The sequence below is a fragment of the Macaca fascicularis genome, chromosome 4, assembly GCF_037993035.2.
Source record: "Macaca fascicularis isolate 582-1 chromosome 4, T2T-MFA8v1.1".
NCBI classification, from domain to species: Eukaryota; Metazoa; Chordata; class Mammalia; order Primates; family Cercopithecidae; genus Macaca; species Macaca fascicularis.
This window is the reverse complement of record NC_088378.1, coordinates 54993210-55017879: the sequence shown is the minus strand read 5'-3', so window position 1 is coordinate 55017879 and position 24670 is coordinate 54993210. Positions and strand designations below refer to the sequence as shown.

General features: G+C 38.9%; 1 long non-coding RNA gene across 1 annotated transcript in view; it reads left to right on the top strand.

Moving 5' to 3' along the window:
• Positions 1 to 24670, top strand: part of LOC102116371 (uncharacterized) — a 321221-nt gene that overhangs the window by 31235 nt on the left and 265316 nt on the right. The window lies entirely within an intron of this gene.

Below are 24670 nucleotides of genomic sequence, written 5' to 3'. Positions count from 1 at the left end.
AGGATCCAATGCTCCTTAGATGCTGAAAACACATTAATGGTATTCCACTGCTCCTCTTCCCTGGGTACCTCACCAGGCCTTGTTCCTTTAACCCTGACTAACATTCTAAGCATTGCCTTTATTAAAGTTTCTTCATTTGAAGTATTTAGGGTGAACTGTGTTACTCGTCAGGATCCTTATTGACACAGTACTCAGGGTCAGGAATGACCTTAAAAATAGAATTCTGATAAACCCTGATTTCTCAAGGTTGCTTAATACCCTAGGCAAATTCATGGATGACTTCTATTCTTGAGAACACACAACACTAGCAGTAGGTACGTGATGTGGCATCATCATCTCTTGAATGGTCATCCTAGTGGTGTGAGATGCAGAGCCAGCAGAGGACAAGGCTTTGGAAAATCACCAGGCTGTTGTACCCCTGATATTGTCACAATGATGATGACACATGTTTCAGGTGGTATAAGTTACTTGACTGTGCCAGAAAGCTTGTATAAAGATAAATATTAATATATTGCTTTATCTTCAATTCAAGACAAAAGTAGAGAACCAGGAAGTTTCTATGGAGGCCTTAAGAGAATCCCTTATTGCCTATAGCTGCAGCACAGACACGAATAAGGATTAGGCCTAAAATTGAATTACATGGTTGCAGAATTACAACTCTAGTTAAATGTACAACTTTTGGAAATCTCTTGTGTTAAAGTTAGAACCCCGGATGAGAACAAATGAGATTCTGAGACTTAAGATAGAGACATTTGTGCAGACACAATTGTGTACAGTAGTTGCTTACTATTTGCTGAGCAGGTAAATGCCCACTGATGACTATTAACTAAGAGACACTCGAATCTGAGTTCACCTTCAGGTCCCATTACTTTCTACCTGTTTGACTTGGGAGAATCATATCCTGAATCTTTCTCTGCTCTAGCCTCCCCGCTTGCGCCTGGGTGACTATAGGTCCAAGTTTCATATCCATAAGTCTCAAATTCAGAAGGCTCCAAAAACCTTACCATTTTTGTTAATTTGGCACAAACTCTTTTGGTGGCAAAAACTGACCTGATCTGAATTGATATGAGTTATGAATAGAATTAATTTTTCCAACATAGTGTGAATATTCATAGACTTCACTGCAAAAAGTAACATATTTGAATACAGGGGGCTTCTTCAAGATTTGTGAATTTTATGTCTTATATAGCACATCTATCTCATTCCCTTTCTAAAAGCTGAAAAAAAAATTGAATTTCAAGAAATATTTGGCTCTAAGGTTTTTGAATATGGAATTGTTTACCAATAATGATACCTAACTTATGGGGTGGTTGTGTGGACTCAATTAATACATGTAAGGCTCTAGTGACAGGCACACAGTAAATAATAAATGTTCACTTTCTTTAGTATTATAAAACCTTTCCCGTGCTGATACTGTGGGAGTGAGAACTGTTTAACTCCTTTACCATCTTATTTGAGGCTGCTTGTATCATTGAGAACTTGGCATGAAGGCTGGGTAAAGTGGGTTGTGCCTGTTTTCTGTTGCTAGAGGGGCAGGGAAGAAAAGGAGAGCTGAGCAGGACTTGGTTTGTGAATTTGATCTTGGCTTTCAGTATTCCAAGTTGGACTAAGGCCCTGACCAGAGTTTACTACAACTATCTTGAGGTCTTGTCCAAGGCTGAGGGAGATACCAGCTTGGGGTGGAGCCTGGAAACTGTGGTTTGCATAGAGACAAGATGCACTTCTGCCTCTTCATGTGTGTCTCCTCAACTGCTGTTCCTACTTCCAAAAAATAGGTGAAACTTGTGGGCTGAACCCACAACATTATCATTTGCTGGGAGAGGGTAGCACTGCAACTGGGGTCCTTTGTGGTGCTTCTCACCCTGGGCCTCTCACACCATCAGTGAAGCTTATTCTATTTCTCTTCTGTTCATATATTTTTTTTTGTTTATGATCTTCCGCTTTGACTATAATTAGTTCTAGGTGATTGTGAATAGATTGCATTTCGTCTGCAGCTTTGTTCTCAGCTAGGAAAAACAACAACAAAAGGCACAAATAGTGAGCTCTGGAGATTTTTTTTTTACTGATTCTAGAGAGACACTGGTTGTTTTTAATGTTTCCTTTCTTTGGCTTTGGATGCCTTTAGTGTTCTTCCTGCTTTGGAAGTATTACACATATGTATGTTGTACATAGGCCCAACAGAATGGACTTCCCCTTCCCAAGGCTAATCTGGCTATCACTATTGCTGAATGTCAAACCTATCTACAGCACAGGCCAATACTGGGCTCCTAGTATGGCTCCATTCTTTAGGGGAAAAAGCCAGACACCTACTGGTAAATTGAACATGTTGGTTTCTTAACCATTATGGAGGGGGAAGCTATCCTTACAAGAGTCACATTCTGGATAGAGATCATGCTTCTCATAAAGTGAGCAGAAACTGTATCTCTTCCTTTGTTTGATGACTACTGATTTTTTTTTTTTTTTTTTTTTTTGAGATGGTGTCTGTCACTCAGGCTGGAGTGCAGTGGTGCAATCTCGGCTCACTGCAACCTCTGCCTCCCGGGTTCAAGTGATTCTCTTGCCTTAGCCTCCTGAGTAGCTGGAATTATAGGCGTGCGCCACCACGTCCAGCTAATTTTTGTATTTTTAGTAGATATGGGGTTTCACTATGTTGGTCAGGCTGGTCTCAAACTCCTGACCTCATGATCTACCAGCCTTGGCCTCCCCAAATCCTGGGATTACAGGCTTGAGCCACCACACCTGTCCCCGATTTGTTTTTTATGTCTTGTTTTACCTAAAATTTGTAAGTTTCTTTAGTTGTGCCGGGAGAGAATCTGTGATGGTTTCACTCTGCCAGCTTACGCTGAAAATCTCATCTACTGCATTATCTGTTACAGTAAGAAGGCATATTGCCCTCGAGGGCAGTTCATAGGAATTCATGGATAAGTGTAATTAGACACAGGGTAGTTAATTTTTTTTGTGTGTGTGCAGAAGGAAGATGAAAGACATCCACAGATTTGAGACCTGCCAAGTGGCACAGCAACTTTACCCAACTAAGATGCACCAATCATTCCTTCCATACATTCATTTATACTACTCATGTTTCTTGAGCACCTACTGTGAGCTGGGGATCGGCAGATAGAGCAGAAGGATGAAAGAAACATAAATTCCTAATTTTATTTCTATTGGAAAAAAGAAACAGACAATAAACAAATATGTATGTCATGTAACTTATTAGAAAATGTAAGAGCGGTGGAGAGAAATCGGGGAAGGCTGAGAGTGCCATGGACAGGGGGAGGTTGCACTTTGCCCTACTTGGGAAAGTCCTCACTGAGAAGCTGATAGTTGAGAAGATTTAAGAAATAGAAGGGAAGGAAGCAAATCATGCACATTTCTGGGGAGAAGAACATTCCAGGCAGAGAGAATAACAAGGTAACATTTTCTTTCTCCTACTTTCTTCTGGATATAGCAGAAAAAAAAATCCCTGTAATGAGCTAAGCTATTCAGAAAATTGTTTCAATTCTTCACTTTACTATCCATGTATTACATATCCTGAAGGGGCTGCATACTTTAGAGCAATGATTAGTATTTATAATAAAAATTTTAGTATGTCTTTTGGCTGTACAAGAATGAGTATGCATAAATCAGTAACTGTCAATACATGTTCTGACAGATTTAACCTGGTGCTTATTTTTGAGTTACCACCTGCAGGTGGTTGGTTTGAAGCCCAGGCAGAGCAGCAGAGTGGTCCTCTGCAGAGACATGCTTTGTGAGCTCGCAGAAGATCTGCCAGATTCTTTCAAGCAAAAGTGTCTTGCTCTTTTCTGTTTGTATCTTGTTCCCTCTTTTAATGGCCAAATGGTGGTCCAGATTTGAATCGTGATTTCTTCTCTAGTCTTTGCAATGATCTACTTTAGAAAGCAGAGGAAGACAATCTAAAAAGAAATACAAACTTTTGCTCCAATGGTTTGGATGGTTTTACTAGTTGACTTCAATTTGAAAGTAAATTATTCTCTGGAGAATATATGCATGCTGCTTTTTTTGAGAAAGGATTTAATAAATAACTTTCAACCTATGTCTGGTTCTTCTTGAAAAAGACATCAATAAAACAGTATTTGGAATTTAAAATAATGACCTAAAAATAGCTGAGAGACTATACTCCCATTTGGGGAAAAATCACTATAAAATTATTTTTTTCGAATCTCATTCTGAGCATTACATAAAGCAAAACCAATTCACAATAACTCAGTATATTCTCAAGTGAAATCTCTAGTAATTTCCAGTTCCAGACCCTGGAGACCTCATTACATTGGCATCTGAAACAGACCTGCCCCAAGCCGTTTTCAAGTGAGTTAAACAAGCATCACAGAGATTGCCATGCAGATATATTCACTAGTTGCTGGTACATATATTCACATATGCAAATACATCCCATGCACCTCCCTTTATGGAATACATATATTTTTGAAAAAATGTGTTCTAATTTGATTTTATCTTAAAGGTTTTACACCATTGATTCTCACAGGACACACTCCTTGACCAAGTTTATCAAAATCACTGGTCTTTGTTAAAATTCTATGTTACACTCCAGTCCTATTCTATTATATCCTTTAAGGAAGAATATGTCTTCTCCTTACAAACCCCTGGTTTCCACGGAGGGTAAGAATCTCCACTCTAAGGAATTACTGTTCTTGTTTGGGGAATGTGACGGGTCACAGAAATGTTAGCATGAACACAACGTTGAAAACTATAGTGAGGTTTCCTTCTCTGTAGTTCTACAGAATCTGGTCTGCACTTCAATCTTAAGGCACTTACCGCAAGACCGTGTAATTCTTTGTTCCATATGTGTAGATCCTACCTACTAGGTGTATCTTGAAGACAGAGTGGCGATTGCTCACTTTATAATACCATTTACGTAGCAACTGCTCAACAAATATTTATCAAGTAGATGAATGAATAATTTCAAATATACTACATTTTGGCCAGGCGTGGTGGCTCATGCCTATAATCCCAGCACTTTGGGAGGCCGAGGCGGGCGGATCACCTGAGGTCAGGAGTTCGAGACCAGCCTGGCCAACATAGTGAAACACCATTTCTACCAAAAATACAAAAATTAGCCAGGCATGGTGGCACACGCCTGTAGTCCCAGCTACTCGGGAGGCTGAGGCAGGAGAATCACTTGAATCTGGGAGGCAGAGATTGCAGGCGGAGATCACGCCACGGCACTCCAGCCTGGGTGACAAAGTGAGACCCTATCTCAAACAAACAAACAAACAAACAAACAAAAAAACTACATTTCGAGAAATCAAAGTTTAGCTTGAACCTTAAGGGATTTAAAATTAATTAGCAGAATTAAATATATTTAGGTATGGAGGAAAAACAAATCTTGGGTTAAAACATATCAGTTTTCTAAGGAGAATAAATTCTACTACATGAGACACCATTTTAATTTGCTGAGCACCTTGATGTATTTGCATATGCAAATATAAGGCTGATGCTGATTTTGAGATTAAAACCTGGAAGGAATTGAATTGCTCCACCAAACAGAATAAAAAAAAAAAAGAGAGAATTTCTAGTAGGTGTTGCAGAAGTGAAGGGGGAGGAATTGAGGATGACAGATGGGGATGGGTGAGAGCAGAGAGAGAGAAACCAATGAAGTAAAGATGGGAGCTACAAAGTGTGAAATGGCCTGTGAGACCCCTGATATAAATCCCCAGATTTTAATATTGTGTTACACTTTTTGAATTGCTACGAAGTAGACCCTTGCTCTGTGTTCTCAGTTATTTAGTGATGACTGTTCAATCCAGATCTGTGACTACAAGCCATACATGTTCATTTGATATAGGGTATATGTACATATTTCTGAATCAATATGGTACAAAATAGCAACTGACTAGGCATTTGTATAACTGTGATGTAAATCTCTTTTGTTTTTGAAATTTTTGGTAAAGTTTGTAATTTACACAAAACCTGATGTGAGTGGAGTTTATTTGCTTATTTGGTTGGTTTTGTTTAGACATCAGGAAAGGGGCTGAGTTCCACTTCTGGACTGACCAGAGGCAGAATTAGAACAGAAGTATAATAGAAACAGCATGCATAGGAGAGGAAGATGACCCACATCTGAATTAAGTCCATAGAAGAAGGGTTTCAGAGCCAGAGATGACTGTGAGCGCAGAATTCCCCCAGGAGTTCATTGGAATCTTGTATGTCAAAGACTGGCAGGAGTGGGGTTTGAGACACTCTCAGATAGCTCTTAAGGGGTGGATAGGATCTAGCTGACATCTGAGTTACGATACGTGAAAAGAAGAAATTGAAATTACAATGCAATATATTATAAGTGGCAGATAAACGGCAGATAGAGTAAACAGTAGAGAAGTTCAAAGTCAGGGAAGCCATTTGAGCTGGGGCAGATGGAAAGGTTGCTTGAAGGACTTAGGACTCAATGTGAATCTTGTGAAAGAAAAGATTTCTGATAAGGGATTGTTATTCATAATATTTATTATGCTAACCCTCTTTTATTTTCTCATAAATGCTTATTTGGCTTCTAGACTATATCAGGCAGTATGCTAGACTGTCCAGATATAGAGATCATTAAGACATAATCTTTGTCCCCAGGGAACGCAAAACCTAAGGACAAAAGTGATTTCATAAGCAAGTAACGATACTAGCTTACAAAAGAATGAGTACCATACTGATATATGAACAAAATCCTATGAGAGAACACACATGGGGATAATGCTTTCTGCTTGGGTTATTTTAGGGAGGATTTCACCAAGAACTTGATATATGAACTGGGCCTTGTGTGATGCACGGACTATGACTAGTTAGAGAATAAGAAAGGGTATTTTAATCAAAAGGAATCATGTGAGCAAATCTGGGAGACTTGAAGCATGTGGGTAGGTAAAATATGGCAAAGTCCAATGTGGCTGAAGGACAGCGAGTGTGTCAGGAGAAGACAAGGAGCTGAAAAGTTTGAATGGCATTATTTATAGTAGCAAGGAATCATCACAGGTTTCTTAGCTGGAAAGCGCAGTTGAATTCATTTTGGAAAGATGATTGAATGGGGACAATGGCAACAAAAGAAGATAATTTAATGGCTACCATTTGCCTGTATTTACTTCCTAAGTACATTCTAAATATTTGACACATATTAACTACTCACAGCAACTCTAAGAGGTAGATCCTATTTTTTTTTTAACTTTTATTTTAAGTTCAGGGGTACGTATGCAGGTTTGTCATAAAGGTAAACTTGTGTCATGGAGGTTTGTTGTACAGATTATTTTGGCATCCAGGTACTAAGCCTAGTACCCAGTAGTTATTTTTTTCTGCTCCTCTCCCTCCTCTCACCCTCCACCCTCAAGTAGGCCCCAGTGTCTGTTGCTCCCCACTTTGTATCCATGAGTTGTCTTCATTTAGCTTCTCCTTGTAAGTGAGAACATGCACTATTAAGTTTTTTGTTCCTGCCATTAGTTTGCTAAGGATAATGGTCTCCTGCTCCATCCATGTTCCTGCAAAGGACATGATCTCATTCTGTTTGTATGGCTGCACAGTATTCCATGGTGTAAATGTACCACCTTTTCTTTATCCAAGGTAGATATTATTATTAATCCCATTTTATAGATGAGAGAGCTATACTGGTTCTGTAGCAAATAAGTGGTGGACTCAGGTTTGATTTCATCCTGTCTGATTGCAGGATATGTACTCTTAAATGCTACAGTGAGCTGCTTCTTAAAATTATGAAACCAAGGCAAAAGTCCAAGATGGAGATTATGAGATTTTAAACTAGAAAATTATATACAAGAATGGTAAAATGGGGATGGAGCCCAAAACCACTACAAAGAGTGTGGGGGAAAGAGGTGACAAAGATGAATCAGTTTTCTTATTTGGGTTGCCAGAATATCGGGAAGATATTACCCCAAAGAGACACACCAATTTACTTAGAAAAGATGAAAAATACAGCCTTTCAATATGTCATGGTCTTTATGCCCTCAACAAGTATCTAACCAAATGGTGACATTGATACTACTATTTCAGTATGTATGGATAACCTCAAATTTGTGGAAAGGATACAAGGCTGATGTTGCAAACTGTTGGATTAAATTTAAGTGTGTGGTACATAATGCCAAAAATTCAAGTAGAAAGGAAAGATTCAGTTAATCAATCAATCACTCTATTGTTTGGTGTCACCGAATGAGAACATCTGGAAGATTGAATGAATTTCACTTTTAATATAGTTTCTCTGCCATTATGTAGCTGCCACATTTAAGAAATGAGGCCAACCTCAGAGATATGTATGCAAAGATGCAGGCAATAATAGCATCTGGGTCTGTTTCTGGATTGTAAAAACATTCTTAGCCCCTGGCATGTGCATATAGATTGCTGAATTTCTTGAAATAAGAAAAATAATAATGCTTCATATTGGTGTAATGCTTTACATAGTTTCAACACTTTCCCAGAAAAAAAAAATACAAAAGTGCACATGTATTCTAAGATGATTAGTATGGTAGCAGCATGTCTGACTATTTAATTATTCTTTATGTGTTTCTTGAATGTCCATAGTGTATTTGGAACTGAAATAGAGGGATTGAGGGGAGTTCAGTAGAGTCAAATCACACGTGTTTCGCTCCTTGCATATTTTCTAAACCAGCTGGGAGAATGTTAAGATGTTTTTATTTCCTACAGGCTGACCTATTTAGAAGATAACCTCCCTGTGCTGAGCCCGATGCTTCTACATGCTAATATGCTTTCTACTTGTTTAGTTTTTACATTTGCTTATTCACTTAGTGTTTGTTGAAATATTTCTGTGTTCACTAGTATGATAGTTTATTTGAAGCCACTAGACAACGTGGCTTCTGTCTGCTTATCCATGAAGCATAGCAGAGAGATGGACAAAGGTGTGCTGTCCACAGAGAGATGGACAAAAGTGTGCTGACTTAATGACTCTGCTTGATGACAGTATGGTGCATAATGATACGTGAATAGCTTTAGGGACACTTAGATAATCATTTGGAATATAAAACCCATCAATTTTAGATATAGTATAGGATCTGTGTAGATGTATATCCTATGATAACATATATGACAACTGAGGGAAAAAATGCCTCTGCTTCACATCTACCCAGGAAAGGTAGACAAGCAAAATCTTCATCTCTGAGACACTTAAAGAATAGCAACTGATCATTTTATTTTTGCCTAATAATGCCATCGTAGCTACCAGCTCTTAAATGCTTGCCCTGCCATGTACTTTACAGATTAAAATGCTAAGCACTTAAAAAAATTTAAATTTAATCGAATGTGGACAGCATCCTAATGAAGTAGTAATATTATTTTAATTTTGAAGATAAAAAACTTAAAGCTCAAAGTGATAGCGTAACTTTCTCAAGGTCAGACTCTTAGGAAAGCAGGCCTTGAACGCAGGTGGCCTAAAGGCTGTGTGTGCTCTTTTTACCTACTACAACATCCACAACATCACAGGAGGCTCAGCAAGATTTAAGGGGTCAAGACTAAAAGAACTTCAAGGAACCAATTCTACGGTTAGAATATAGAAGCCACTTGCAGATTAAGAGTCTAGGAAGTCTAGAAAACACTGTATTTATATTCAATATTTAAGCTAATGCCCCACATACCTGGACCTAGCCATTTACTCATTTGGTGAACTTGGAGAAGGTAAATCATTCACACATGCTATTTGAGTGACAACGTACAAAAAGCAGTGAAAACAAGTCATATTTGTCCCAATTTATTTAAATAATTCAATTACTTTCACACAAATTCTACATTTAAATTTTTTTTTTTTTTTTTTTTTTTTTGAGATGGAGTCTTGCTCTGTCACCCGGGCTAGAGTGCAGTGGTATAATCTCGGCTCATTGCAACCTCCACCTCCTGGGTTCCAGTGATTCTCCTGTCTCAGCCTCCCCAGTAGCTGTGACTACAGGAACTTACCACCACACCCTGCCCATTTTTGTATTTTTGGTAGAGACAGGGTTCTGCCATGTTGGCCAGGCTGGTCTTGAACTCCTGACCTCAAATAATCCACCCTCCTCGGCCTCCCAAAGTGCTGGGATTACAGGTGTGAGCCACCATGCCTGGCCTACATTTAACTATTAATTGAGCATCTATAATATATAATTTATTGTTATAGGCACTACTACAAGGCTTAAAAACAAAAAGAAAAAACAAGTATGGTAGCTTCTCTCCTTAAGCTTAAGGCTAGTCATGCAGGCAGAAGAGTAGACCAGGGAGGAGCTCTCTGTCCCCTGGGTTTTGCTTATCTACAAGGCATCTTTGTTCAGCTATTTTCCAGCATCTTCACTCAAAAAATCCTAAACAAAAATTGCACACAGTGGGTAACTCTTGTAGTTTGGGCAGCACTTTATAAAACTGAATTAGTGAAATCAACATACAATAGATATGATTAACTGTTAGGGGAAGTAAACCAAGAGATTGCAAGTATAATTACAAAAGGCAGACCAAAATAATCTGAGATGTAATCCCAGGGCTGAGTTATAATTAGGATTAGAAAGTACATATAGGCTGAGCATGGTGGCTCACACCTGCAATCCCAGCACTTGGGAGGCTGAGGTGGGAGGATCACTTGAGCCCAGGAGTTTGAGAACAGCCTGGGCAACACAGGGAGATCCTGTCTCTTTAAATAAATAAATAAATAAATAAATAAACAAACAAACAAATAAATAAATAAATAAAAGAAAAAATGTACATGTAATTGGTGGAAATTTCATAGGTAAAAATTTGAATTTGGAAAGCCCATACTTAATTTTAATTTTTCTATGAAATCTGAGGGTTTTTATTTTTTCATGAGTTGCCGTTTTCATCAGATAGCAGAAAACGAAATTTGCTCTCATCCAGGTGAGCTTGGTCAAAGTCATGATCCAGTATCCGTTAATATACTCTGTCAATTCGAGGTTTGTCTTGCTTCCCCTTAGTGGGTCTTTATTGAGTTGTGTTTGAGTTCCAGGAGGTTTATATCAGGACCACTGCGTTAGTGAAGTGGGAAGATCTGCTCTGTGAGCATTCTCTGTCCCCTTTGTATGTCCTCTGGTCCTTGTGGTTGGTTGGTCTGTTTCTGATTTCCTGTGTTCCTGGTTACCAGGTCCAAGTGCTCTGAAGTTTCCTCCCTTGAAATGCAAGACCCACTCTCAACCTGACCGACTTCCTCTTAGAGGTCTAGGGAACTGTTTTCCTTAAAATGCCCTAGGGGTGTCCATGACTTCGCTAGTCAGCTTGTAGGCTCATCGTCTATCTTGCTGAGTCAACAATGGACATTTTACTGTTCCTGTGCCACTGATGATGGAAAAACCCCTTCTGCCAAAATATATTTAAAGAGGTTTATTCTGAGCCAATATGAGTGACCATGGGCCAGGGATCCACAGTCTCAAGAGATCCTGAGAAAGTGTGCTTGTGGTAATAAGATTACAGTTTGGTTTAATACCAAACTGATTTCAGGGAGACAGGAATTGCAGGTAATATCATAAATAAATACATGGAAGGTATACATTGGTTCAGCCCAGAACTGCAGGACATCTCAAAATGGGGCTGGGTGTGCTTGTAAGTCATAGGTTGGTTTTAGGGGTTAGTCAGTTGAAGGTTGAGAGAGTTAAGCTATTGTCTAAATACGTGAAATCAGTAGAAAAGAATGCCTGATTTAAGATAATGGTGTTGTGGAGACCAAGGTTCTTATTGTGTAGATAAAGCTTCATAAGAGGCAACCGTCAGAGAAGAGATGGTAAGTGTTTCTTGTCAAACTTTTGAAGGCACCGGACGCTCAGTCTCTCCTAGACCCAGGAAAGTCATAGAACAGAGAAGCATGGCTGCATGAATGGAGATTCTTTACAGATGCAAATTTCCCCTACCTTAATCTCCTGGCCTTGCAACAGCCATTTCAAAATACGTCAAAAAATACATGTTGGGGTAAAATATTTTCATTTCCTTTAGGGTCTGCTATCCGTCATGTGATGCTATACTAGAGTCAGCTTCGAAAGTAAGCCACATAATATAGAGATCATAATAATCCATCTAATGAGATTTTATAGTTTGTAGGACATGACTCCTCAGCCCCCTTAGATAGGAATTCGGGCAAGAAAAAAGAAAAAGGTCAGAGTTTAGTCCTCATCATGCTGGATGGAGGGCCTCCTTCATGAATTCTGAAGCCTCTGCAGGCTACATTTTGGGAAGGGAGGCACACATCTTCTCTGTTCTGAGATACTCACAAACTTACCTGGCTTTTCTGTGTTTCCATACTCTAGGCTCAGCTCTTTTTAGGGGGCCAGAGCAGGACCCTCTTTCTTGGAGAACCATAGAATAAGCCTACTAAATTAATTTCTTTTTTCCATGTCCAAAGACTTTTCTTCAGTAGCCCAGAAATCTTTTCTCTCTGACAGGTTGGAAGCATTGAAGAGACAATCATCTTTCCAACTCCACTTACAAGTCTGTCAGGGTTTTGGCTCTTTATGTTTAAAGTCAAACTTCTGGCACTTAAAACATTTATTCTATTTTTAAAAATCTTGATTCTTGCAAGTCAAAACCACCTTAGCTTTCAAAACTATTGTTTTTGTTCTAAGTTTCAAGATCTATGTATAGACTAAATTGGCTCATATTCTCAAATACATCTCTCTCTCCACTGAGGAGACAAATGCCAAGTGATTCAGTCCGTAAAAGGTTGTAGGACAATGAGCAAAATGCTGAAAAGAAAATGCCTGGTTTTCACAGAATTTTATTTCTGCACACTTAACTCCATGCTAAATGTCTTTTTCCCTGTGAGAAACATGGGTGAATACTCCCGCCCAATCCAGGTATTATTCACTCAAGAAAATGGAATTGAAGTATCTGTCCAGCATCTCTTTTCTCCAGATGTGTACTCCCACATATGAGGGAGGGTAACTGCCCAGTGAGTTCGTTTTGTCCACTGCCCGGAAAAAGCTGATTTATGAAGACAGGAGAATTGCAATAGAGAAAGAATTTAATTCAATCAGAGTCCACTGAACCAGAGATTGGAGTTTTATTGTTACTCAAATCAGCCTCCTTGAAAATTCCCAAGGTTACAGTTTTTCAAGGATAGCTTATGAGGAGGGAGTGTTGCTAGAGAATGGGTGCTGCTGATTGGTTGGTGGTGCAATCATAAGGATGTGGAAAATGGTCCTTGTGTGGGCTGAGTTCACTTCTGGGTGGGGCCACAGAACCAATTGGCAGGTTCAGGTGGAGTTATTGGTAGTGAGAAATGCAAAAATCTGAAAAGATCTCAGAAGGCCAAGCTTAGGTTCTTCAATAGTGATGTTATCTGCAGGAGTAATTGGGGAAGTTGTACATCTTGTGACTTTTGGAATAATGACTGGCAATCATTTAAGCTGACACCGTAGCGGGATGTGAGCTCCCCTCATCCTCCTAACCTGGTGGTCTTTCTTTAGTTTTACAAAGGCGGTTTAGTTTTTGAAAAGGGCTATTATGTAAACTATAAACAATTTCTCTCAAAGTTAACTTGGCCCATGCCCAGGAATGACTGAGTGCAGTTTGGAAGTTAAAGGCAAGTTGGAGGTGGGTTGGATCAGATCTCCTTCACCATTATAATTTTCTCACTGCCATAATTTTAGCAAAGGCAGTTTGAGCAGTACATGAATGTGGGATCATCTCATCTTCTGTTCCTGGCATTAAGTGTTAGGTAGGAAACTTGGTTTTTGGGTAAAGTTCTCTCTTTTCTCAGCTAGGAGCACTATTTTTCTGAAGGGTCTCCTTTGATTCAAGGTTTCCTAGGTGACTCAGACATGAAGGCAAGAACAGCTTTCTTAACAGGGAAAAAGAAAAGAGGCACAGCAGCTTGTACAGGAAGATAGCACATGACTCTCTTGGTCCTCTCCCCAAAGCCTTCCTTTCTGCAGAGTCATGGCCCCACTTTTGAGCCCCAGATTGTCAAGATCAAGTGGCAATGAGACATAGTCAAGTCTTGGCTCTTGAAGGAACAATTTGACCCCCTACCTGTCCTTTTCTGATTCTTCAAACCACACAAGCCTACTAAGATGTGTATTATTATTCACAACATTCCTATATACAAAGCAAAAGGTGAAGATCTTGCCTTTTAAAAACTCTTAGCAGCTCTTTTACAACATTCTTCTGCCAGACTAGGCTTTTGCTCAATGCTTACTGCATAAACGAGGGATTCTGGAATGGTTCAGTACTTTCCAGGGAGGAGATTTAGATTTTTTTTTCTTTTTGCATTTTTAGCATTTCAGAGTATTTTTGATGCTCAGTTAAATTTAGGTTTTGCCTCACCCACTCTTTTCTATCCTCTCTTAAAGTAGAAGAGAAAGGATTACGTATTGTCAGAACATCAGTGGAGAAGGACTTGGCATCAGGGAGAGGAGCCTGGTCCATTGTGTAGGCATTCATGTACTTTGGCTTCCAGGGAGAGTTGCAGTCTCCACTGGCCTTTGGTCATTCATATTCATCCAGGCTGGCATATGAGAGATGATGGATAAGTAGTCAGATTGTCTTCTATGGACAACCACACTGCTATCTACACTGTTATATCACATGATATTTGCTATTTTAACAATTTTCTAGTGTTCAATTCAGTGGCATTAATTATATTCACACTATTGTGGAAGCATCACCACAATCTGCTTCTTAAACCTTGTCATCACTCTGAACAGAAACTCTGTTGGCATCAAGCAGTAACTCGCCATTACTTCCTACCCTAGGACCAAGCAGCATCTGATATCCTTTCTGTATCTATAAATTTACCTATTTTAGATATTTCGTATGAATGGAATCATAGTATTTGTCCTTTTTTATCTGGCTTCTTTCACCTAGCTTAATGTTCTTAAGGTTTATCCATATTATAGCATGTATCAGAACTTCATTCCTTTTTATACCTGAAAAATATTTCATATATATATATCCCATATATATACACACACACACATATATAACCCATACACACACACACACACACATACACACACAGCGCTGTTGATGGCCATTGGGTTGTTCTACCTTTGGGCTACTGTAAATAGTGCTGCAATGAATATCAACACACAAGTATCTGTTTGAGTTTTTGTTTTCGGTTTTCGGGGGTATTGTACCTAAAACGGAATTGCTGAGTCTTATGGTAACTCTATGTTTAACTTTTTGAGGAACTGCCAAACTACTTTCCGTAGCAGCTGTGCTATTTTACATTCCCACCAGTAATGTATGAGAGTTTTTATTCCTCTGTATCCTCACTAACACTTGTTTTCTGTTTTTTAAACTATTGCCATGCTAGTAAATGTGAAATAGTATCTTATTGTAGTTTCAATTTTCCTTTCCCTAATGACAGAGGATGTTGAACATCTTTTCATATATTTATTGGACATTTGTGTATCTTCTTTGGAGAAATATCTATTTAAGTCCTTTGCCCATTTTAAAATTGGGTTGTTCTTCTTTCTCTTTCTTTCTTTCTTTTTCTTTTTTTGGTTGTGTTTTAGGAGTTTAATAAATATTCTGGATATTAGCTCATTGGATATGAGATTTGAAAATATTTTCCCCCATTTTGTAGGTTGTGTACATTTTATTGATAATGTTCTTTGTTGCACAAAAGTATTTTAATTTTGAGGAAGTCCAATTTACCTATTTCTGTTGTTTTTGCTTATGCTTTTGATGTCATATCGAAGAATATTTTGCCAAATTCAGGTCATGAACATTTATTCCTATGTTTTCTTCTAAAAGTTTTATGATTTTAGCTCTTATATTTAGTTGATTCATTTTGAGTATTGTGTAATTTTTGAGTATCGTATGAGGTAGAACTTATTTCTTTTGCATGTAGAAAGTCAGTTGCCCCAGCATCATTTGTTGAAGAGATTATTTTTTTCCCACTGAATGGACTTGGCACTCTTATCAAACATCAGTTGGACATGAGTGTATGTTTATTTCTGTACACTCCATTCTGTTCCACTGATCTATATGTCTATTCTTCAGCCATATCCTCCCAATTTTGTCTCATTTTGGACAGGCAAAATGCCCTTTAATCTTTCTGCTTTGTTTTTAACTCTATTGTTTATGTATAAACCTTTGCCTGCTAATTTATATTTTGTTCTTGAATTATCAAAGCCAAACATAGAATTAAATATAAATTCAATAAACTCTCCTCTCACTTTCTCAAAAATATCTGGCTCTTTCAAATGACAGCCCCTTGGCTTTCAAAACTATACTCTCTACTGGGATTGCTTCAAAATCTATCTAGAATTTCATTTAATTTTTAAAACATCTCTGGATTAAAATTTCCTGGGTTATCTTTAATCTATCCTTCTTTGAGGCAGGAATACCCTATCAGGCAATGGAGATAGTTTCAAAAGGAAGAAGAGGCCATAGGTAACTGACTGGCAGTCCAGGAAAATCTGGTAGTTATAGTGAATCTTGTAAGCCACACTGTCATTTGTATTGCCTTGCTGAAATGTAATATGAAAAAAAGATCATCTGCTCAGAACAGAAGAATAATTTACAAAAAAGAATGGGAATGAGGAGGGAGAAGGAACACCAGTAGAAGGGAAAGAAAAATAAGGAAGCTAGAATATTATCTAGGACATCCCATGAATAACAGTGTCAAGCTGTTAACATGAAACTTAGTATTGTATCCTGTGTGAAATTTAATACGGATGAAACTTAATAGATTACTATGATCCAAAAACTAGTAATGAGGAAGAGCATCCACATTTGCTGTATGCTTTGTGGCAGAGCTTACATTCTAACAATACAACAATGTGATGTCTGCTTGTCTGTATAGCCCCAGCTTGCTTGTTAGCCTAGAAATTGTCAGTGGATTAATTAGCACCTGTAAATCAAGGAAATGGTCCGAGGTCATATGAAAATCTCAAGATGAAAACAGTTGAATTTTCTTGGTGCACTTGTGATACATTTTTTTTTTTTTTTTTTTTGAGGCGGAGTTTCGCTCTTTTTGCCCAGGCTGTAGTGCAGCAGCGTGATCTCAGCTCACTGCAACCTCTGCCTCCCGGGTTCAAGCAATTCTCCTGCCTCAGCCTCCCAAGTAGCTGGGCTTATAGGCGCCCGCCACCACGCCCCACTAATTTTTTGTATTTTTAGTAGAGATGGGTTTTCACCATGTTGGCCAGGATGATATCGATCTCTTGACCTCGTGATCCACCCTCCTTGGACTCCCGAAGTGCTGGGATTACAGGCGTGAGCCACTGTGCCTGGCTGCGATACTTTTAAATGATAAATCGGCTGGGCGCAGTGGTTCATGCCTGTAATCCCAACACTTTGGGAGGCCAAGGCGGGCGGATCACCTGAGGTCGGGAGTTCGAGACCAGCCTGACCAACATGGAGAAACCCCATCTCTATTAAAAATACAAAATTAGCTAGGCATGGCGGCGCATGCCTGTAATCCCAGCTACTCGGGAGGCTGAGGCAGGAGAATCGCTTGAACCCGGGAGGCAGAGGTTGCAGTGAGCCGAGATCACGCCATTGCACTCCAGTCTGGGCAATAAGAGCGAAACTCCGTCTCAAAAAAAAAAAAGAGGAAGAAGAAAAGAAGAAAAAAAAAAGATAAATCTGGATCCAGTAACACTTACTTTACATTTTAAAAATATTTTAAGATAACATTTAAACAACAACAAAAAAAGAAGATCTTTGTTATCCATGAATGATATTTACGAGGTCATTCACAATTGCCATTGTAACATCACAAACATGTGTATTGTCCACCCACATGGTTTCCTCCACCTCTGATGAGACTGTGGGAGATGCTTCAGGGAATATCAATGGTAAGCACCTCTCACCTACTTTTGAAGAATTTGACTTGTTCTTTGGCTGGTCACCACTTAGAAAGAAATTGCTATAAATCTTAGATGTGTATGCTGATATCTCTGTGGATATGTATACAGGTATATTTCCAGGGGGAAGGGAATGAGAGGGGAAATTTGAGGAAGAAAGTGAGAAATCAAGTAGTTGTCTTGATTTAGACTTTCCAGAATTTTGTGTTTTTTCTTAGAAAACAAATGGTCCAGTGCAAATATTTTTCTCATGAGTTGACGAATCTAAAGATTAATCGACAAGCTTCAGAATTGCCAAAAAAAACTACCTAAAACAGTATAAAAACTTTTAGTATGAGAATAGTTTTTCACATATGTGAATTTTTCTGGATACAAGGTTCATAGATTTCACAGGTGTTTCTGATTAAAAAAAAAAAAAAAAAGCTAAGATCAAGTCTAGAGCAAAGGCGGCAGAGAGGTTTTATCTTAATCATCAAAGTACATTTTTAAATAGTGGATTCTTGGAGCCTATGTTGAGAATGATTTTGAGATTCAGCAGAAAAGGTTGATAAGCAACATCTGTGTTGGCTATCCTTAACTTAAAGTGAATTTTTTGCTATCCTTAACTTAAAGTGAGTTTTTCCAGAACACTCAGCAATTATCTTTGTTCTTAATTCCTAGGATCTAAGGAAAGTGCAATACAAAAGGGATATTTCAGTTTTGTTTGTGGAAGAATTGTAAATTTGTTTTTAAAATAATTGAGCATGAATTTGGGTTTTTAATTTTATTCTTTCTTGATATTTTCTGTACTGGAACCATTTGTCCTGCTTCAACAATATTTAAGACAGGTGCAACTGTAGCATCAAGTTAAGAAATATTCCATGGCAGTAAATTCAGTAGTTCAATGCATGAACACAACTCTTGATTAATGTAATAGCAACTGTGAGTATGCATTAAAGACCAGAATTTGGCCATGTGTGTCTACAATTTTGAGAAAATGACATGGATAAACTATGAAACTCTAAAACTTGTATACAGGAGGATTCATAATAGAAATGAAATGAACCCTATACTTAATATTGTCTGAGTCACTCTGCTAATCATTGAGAAACCTGGGAACCATAGAAACATCCTTCTTTGTGCACTCAGCGCTTCTGGCTTCCTTGATGTCCACAGGAACCCAGATCTTGAGAAGAAGACACAGCTTACCTTTATCTAACTGCGTGCTTCATTTAAAAGGATGCTTGCAATTTGTATAGAACTACAGGGACTCTCTATTCTTTTCACTTCCAACTGGCAAAAGTGAGAACTTGGGAGAGGCTTTGGAAGAGGAGCACCAAGCCCTTTATATGAGGCTTCAGACGGTCAACAAATATTCACTCATCACAAATTGGGGGCAAGATACTGGGCTTGGGCTGGGGACACGGACATCAATTAAACATGGGTCCTGCCTCCAAGGCTCTTAAAATCCAGTACAAGACCTAAGATGTGTTTGCCAATCACTCAATAGGAGGTGGAAAGCCAAAGTGCCATAGGAGAGGTGAACTGTTTCCAGAGTCCAGAGGGAGGATGACCTTAGTACATAGAGGCAGCAGCCAGTCATCCCAGTTTGCTGGCTGACTTTTTAAGTCTGCACATGTGTGATTATGGGACAACTCCTGGTTAGTACTCTTCACTTAGCTGCATGAGTATCCACAGTATGCATACTCACCTTCTTGGCCTTGTAAGAGAAACTGAACTCATATTTTTAGGTATTTGTAAGTATCTTATCTGATTTGGCTCCTTATTTAATATAAGCACTTTTGAATCTGTCTTTATGGCAGAACTGTTTTTGTTTTGTTTTGTTTTTTGTTTTGTTTTGTTTTGTTTTGTTTAGATGGAGTTTCGCTCTTTCGCCCGGGCTGGAGAGAAGTGGTGTGATCTTGGCTCACTGCAACCTCCACCCCTCAGGTTCAATTGATTCTCCTGCTCAGCCTCCCAAGTAGCTGGGATTACAAGTGCCCACCACCATGCCCAGCTAATTTTTATATTTTTAGTAGAGATGGGGTTTCACCATGTTGGCCAGGCTGGTTTCAAACTACTGACCTCAAGTGATCTGCTTGCCTCGGCCTCCCAAAGTGCTACAATTACAGGCGTGAGCCACCGCGCCCAGCACATGGCAGAACATTTTAATGATTCATTATCTTAGCAAAGTATCATCTTCATTTTATTTTCAGTAGAGCCAGGAGTTGACTGGTTGCATTGACAATAAATTATTCTCTCTAAGCATAAGTCAAAGGATAGAAAACAAAGAAAAATATTGTGCTACTGTGGTAAGTGCCTGCTATTAATAGTTAAATACACAGTTTTTAATGTTTTTGAATATGTTATATATCTTATAGGTTCAAACTCTACCAATTGGAAGAAGGCAAATCAGAGGAAAGTCAATTATTCTGCAGCTATCTCAAAATAAAAATGTTTCCTTTAGTATGTATAAATTACTGATTAATATCAAACAGTGATCCCTAGCTAGGAGAATTGGATAATTACCGTTTTCAGTAGATACTTTGTAACACATAATTTAAAAATAGTTATTTAAACGTGTAACAATTTATTATTGGATTCAGCCAAAGCTAACTGAAAGAATTCTAGAATTCTTGAGCTTTTGAGAGGATCATACAAGGAAAAAAATTACCTGCTCTGTATTTGGGATGAACCACAGCCATACTCCTTAAGTTATAGGACACTAAAAGAAAACCAGAATGTGACCAGTTAATATCCACTCCAACCTCATCTGTTCCTTCATGTCATTCTTTTGCTCCTTGTCCTTCTTTTGGAAGCAGTCTCCACCCATAGACTGACAACTTTCATGTAGCTGTCATTTTTGAGGAATGCAGGCAAACCAGTTTTTAGAGATTGCTAAGTATGACTCCTATCCACAATGACCTTTATGCTGTACATTTATGTTGGAAAAAGATTAAAATGAATAGAGTCGACAGTGTGCAAATAATGTGGTATAATTTGGTTTGGCTACATTTGACCTTCTTTGTATGCTATGTTTCATTATTTAGCTTCTTTTGCCCATAGAATCTAGTCAAGCATTCATGCATGTGCATGGCAAGAAATAGGTTTGCAGGATGTTTGACAGCTCAGGGAAAGTGATAAAGCAATGTTGTCAAACAAGCAGCACAAAAGGCCTAAGAAGCACTCAGTGAGTCGTCAATAAGTGGTAACATCACTATAAATTATCAAATCAAAACATCTTCAATGTGAAAACAATAAAAGTCATGAATTCCTAGAATTCTTAGAACTCAATCACTTAAAATCTGAAGGATTTTAACACTTCAGAGACAAAATGGAAAGTGCACTATTGACTGAGATTTGGATTCTCTTTCTTTTCTTTGTTTTTTTGAGATGGAGTATTGCTCCTGTCACCCAGGCTGGAGTGTAATGGTGCGATCTTGGCTCGCTGCAACCTCTGCTTCCCAGGTTCACGTGATTCTCCTCCTCAGCCTCCTGAGTAGCTGAGATTACAGCTGCGCACCACAGTGCCTAGTTAATTTTTGTGTTTTTGTAGAGATGGGGTTTCACCATGTTGGCCAGGCTGGTCTTGAACTTCTGACCTTAAGTGATCTACCCGCCTTGGCCTCCCAGAGTGCTGGGATTACAAGCGTGAGCCACTGCACCTGGTCTGGATTCTCTTTCTATTGTTAGTAGATCCTGTGACATTGGCCAAGTTATTAAATCTCTTTTTTATTTTCCTACTCTGTAAAATGTCACTGTTGATACCTGCTCTACCTACCTTCAAAGTGGCCATGAGGGTCTGTTGCGGGAAGACAGGGATCCCGAATGGTGGGACCAGCTGAAGCCATGGCAGAAGAACATAAATTGTGAAGATTTCATGGACATTTATGAGTTCCCCAAATTAATACTTTTATAATTTCTTATGCCTGTCTTTACTGCAGTCTCTGAACATAAATTGTGAAGATTTCATGGACATTTATCACTTCCCCAATCAATATTCTTGTGATTTCCTGTGCCTGTCTTTACTTTAATATCTTAATCCTGTCATCTTCATAAGCTGAGGATGAATGTTGCCTCAGGACCCTGTGATGATTACCTTAACTGCACAAATTGTTTAAACAATATGAAATCTGGGCACCTTGAAAAAAGAATAGAATAACAGTGATGTTCAGGGAACAAGGGAGATAACCATCAGGTCTGGTTGCCTGAGAGCCAGGCAGAACAGAGCCATATTTCTCTTCTTTCAAAAGCAAATAGAAGAAATATCGCTGAAGTCTTTTTCTCAGCAAGGAACAGCCTTGAGAAAGAGAATGTGTGCCTAGGGGTAGGCCTTTAAAATGGCCACTCTGGAGATGTCTGTCTTTTATGGTTGTAGATAAGGGATGAAATAAGCCCCAGTCCTCCGAAGCACTCTGAGGATGAGGAAATTTCCACCTAATAAATTTTGGTCAGACCGGTTGTCCGCTCTCAAACTCTGTCTCCTGATAAGATGTTATCAATGACAATGCGTGCCCAAAACTTCATTAGCAATTTTAATTTTGCCCTGTCCTGTGGTTATGTGATCTCGCCCTGCCTCCATTTGTTTGCCTTGTGATATTTTATTACCTTGTGAAGCTTGTGATCTCTGTGAGCCACATCCTATTCATACACTCCCTCCTCTTTTGAAAATCACTAATAAAAACTTGCTGGTTTTGTGGCTTGAGGGGCATCATGGAACCTGCTGACATGTGATGTCTCCCCTGGACACACAGCTTTAAAATATCTCTCTTTTGTACTCTTTCCCTTTATTTCTCAGACTGGCTGACACTTAGGGAAAATAGAAAAGAACCTATGTGAAAATATGTTGAATTATCGGGGGCAGGTTCCCCCAATAAGGGTCAAAGGCAAGGGTGTCTGGGGAAGTGCTTTGCACACTCTAAAGTGCTATGCAAATACTAATCATTGTATCCAGCCTTCTGCATAGGGAATGGAGGCTCAATAAATACTTGAGATGTCAATGAGTCAGGTGTGGTGGCTCCTGCCTGTAATCCTAGCACTTTGGGAGGCTGAGGTGGAAGGCTTGCTTGAGCCTAGGGGTTTGAAAGCAGCTGGTCAAAAAAGTAAGACCCTGTCTCTACAAAAATAAAAATAAGAAAATTAGCCGGGCACTGCTATTCAGGAGGCTAAGATGGGAGGATCCTTTGAACTCAGAAGTTCAAGGCTGGAGTAAGCTATGATCCTGCCACTGCACTCCAGCCTGGGTGACAGATTGAGACCCTGTCACACACAACAAAAGTGAATGGACTGTGACTCTTACACACCTGAAGTTTTTGAAACCATTAAAAATCATGTTGATCTCAAAAATCATCATGCTAAATTTGAAAGTCAGTTTAGTATACTTTAGGGAATAAAATGAGCAAAAATGCAAAAGGAATCATAACAGAGTTTGGTTTCTCCAAACATCTCTAATTATAGATCATAGATGAGAATGTCATTTTGACATGCCGACTTTGGATAAAATGCATCATTTTGACTTAGCAATGTTTCACCCTAAATCCAAAAGCTTCTGGTTCCTCTGTAATCTTTATTTCATTTCCTTGTGGTTAAAAATAAAAGCAATTTGATCTACAGTCCACACATTTGAAACACTAAACACATGTAAGTTATTTTGCCAGGCTCTTAGAAAATATGGCTTTGGCCCATTAGAGACTGGGAGTGTCCTAAGTAAGACATTATTATTTTTTAAAGAGTGACTCAAACAATCAGCTGAGTGAGGAGATAAGGGTTATAGGAGGTAATTCAGGGAAGGAGCAGCAGCACAGGTAAGGTTTGAGCTAAATTTAAGGAGCTGGGCATGTAGAGGGTTGAACAAGGGGGTATTGACTATTTCATTTTTATACTAGTTATTTTCTGATGAATAATTTTCAAAAGTAGGGCCAGGCACAATGTCTCACGCCTGTAATCCCAGCACTCTGGGAGGCCGAAGAGGGTGGATCATGAAATCAGGAGATCGAGACCAGCCTGACCAGAATGGTGAAACCCTGTCTCTACCAAAAATACAAAAATTAGCCAGGTATGGTGGTGTGCACCTTAGTCCCAGCTACTTGGGAGGTTGAGGCAGGAGAATTGCTTGAACCCAGGAGGTGGAGGTTGCAGTAAGCCAAGATCACACCATTGCACTCCAGCCTGGGTGACAGAGCAAGACTCCATCTCAAAAAAAAAAAAAAAAAAAAAAAAAAAAAAATTCGAAAGCACTGGGAACCTTGCCTTTTGAGAAGAGAACTGTATATGTTTCTGTTTCTGTCAACATTTCTGTTAATTTTGTTGCCATGGCTTGTTTTCACATTAGGTAACTTCTCTTTGAAGTAGAAATCTTGAGCCCTTGCTGAATTTTAAAGTTGACTTAAGTACTACATTGTTATTTTTAAATCTTATTGATATTAACATTGACCTTCTAATTGATGACAATATTGCGATGGCCTATCCAACTTTTCAAAAAGTCCCCAATTTCATCTGCCCACTGCTAACTTTTCCCAAGTTTTTCTATGAACATGACTTCATTGCTTACAACTCAGCATGATCTCAGGTAGAATTCCAGAATGAGCTGTGGTGGCCCTTTTACCCCATCCTGTGCCAGATGTTCCTCTGAGATTCACTAGATGTTTTGCTACTGTTTTAAAAGCACCGATGAAACTTTACACCATGAAAGTCCAGTTGTGTATTCATTAGTGCTCTCTGAGCAAGCAAATGCAATATGCTCTGATTCAGTTTCACAGATTCAGCCTTGACTCTGTGTAGGTTTATTCCGATTTTGAGTTGTTTTATTGAGGTAATACTCCCCTCCCCAAATTTTGCTTCATTGGCCTGGATGGTTGCAAATGGCAGCGCCCTATAGGGAATTCACACCTTACTGCTCTAGAAATCAGTACTCTCTTAGTAATTCTAATAACTGACTG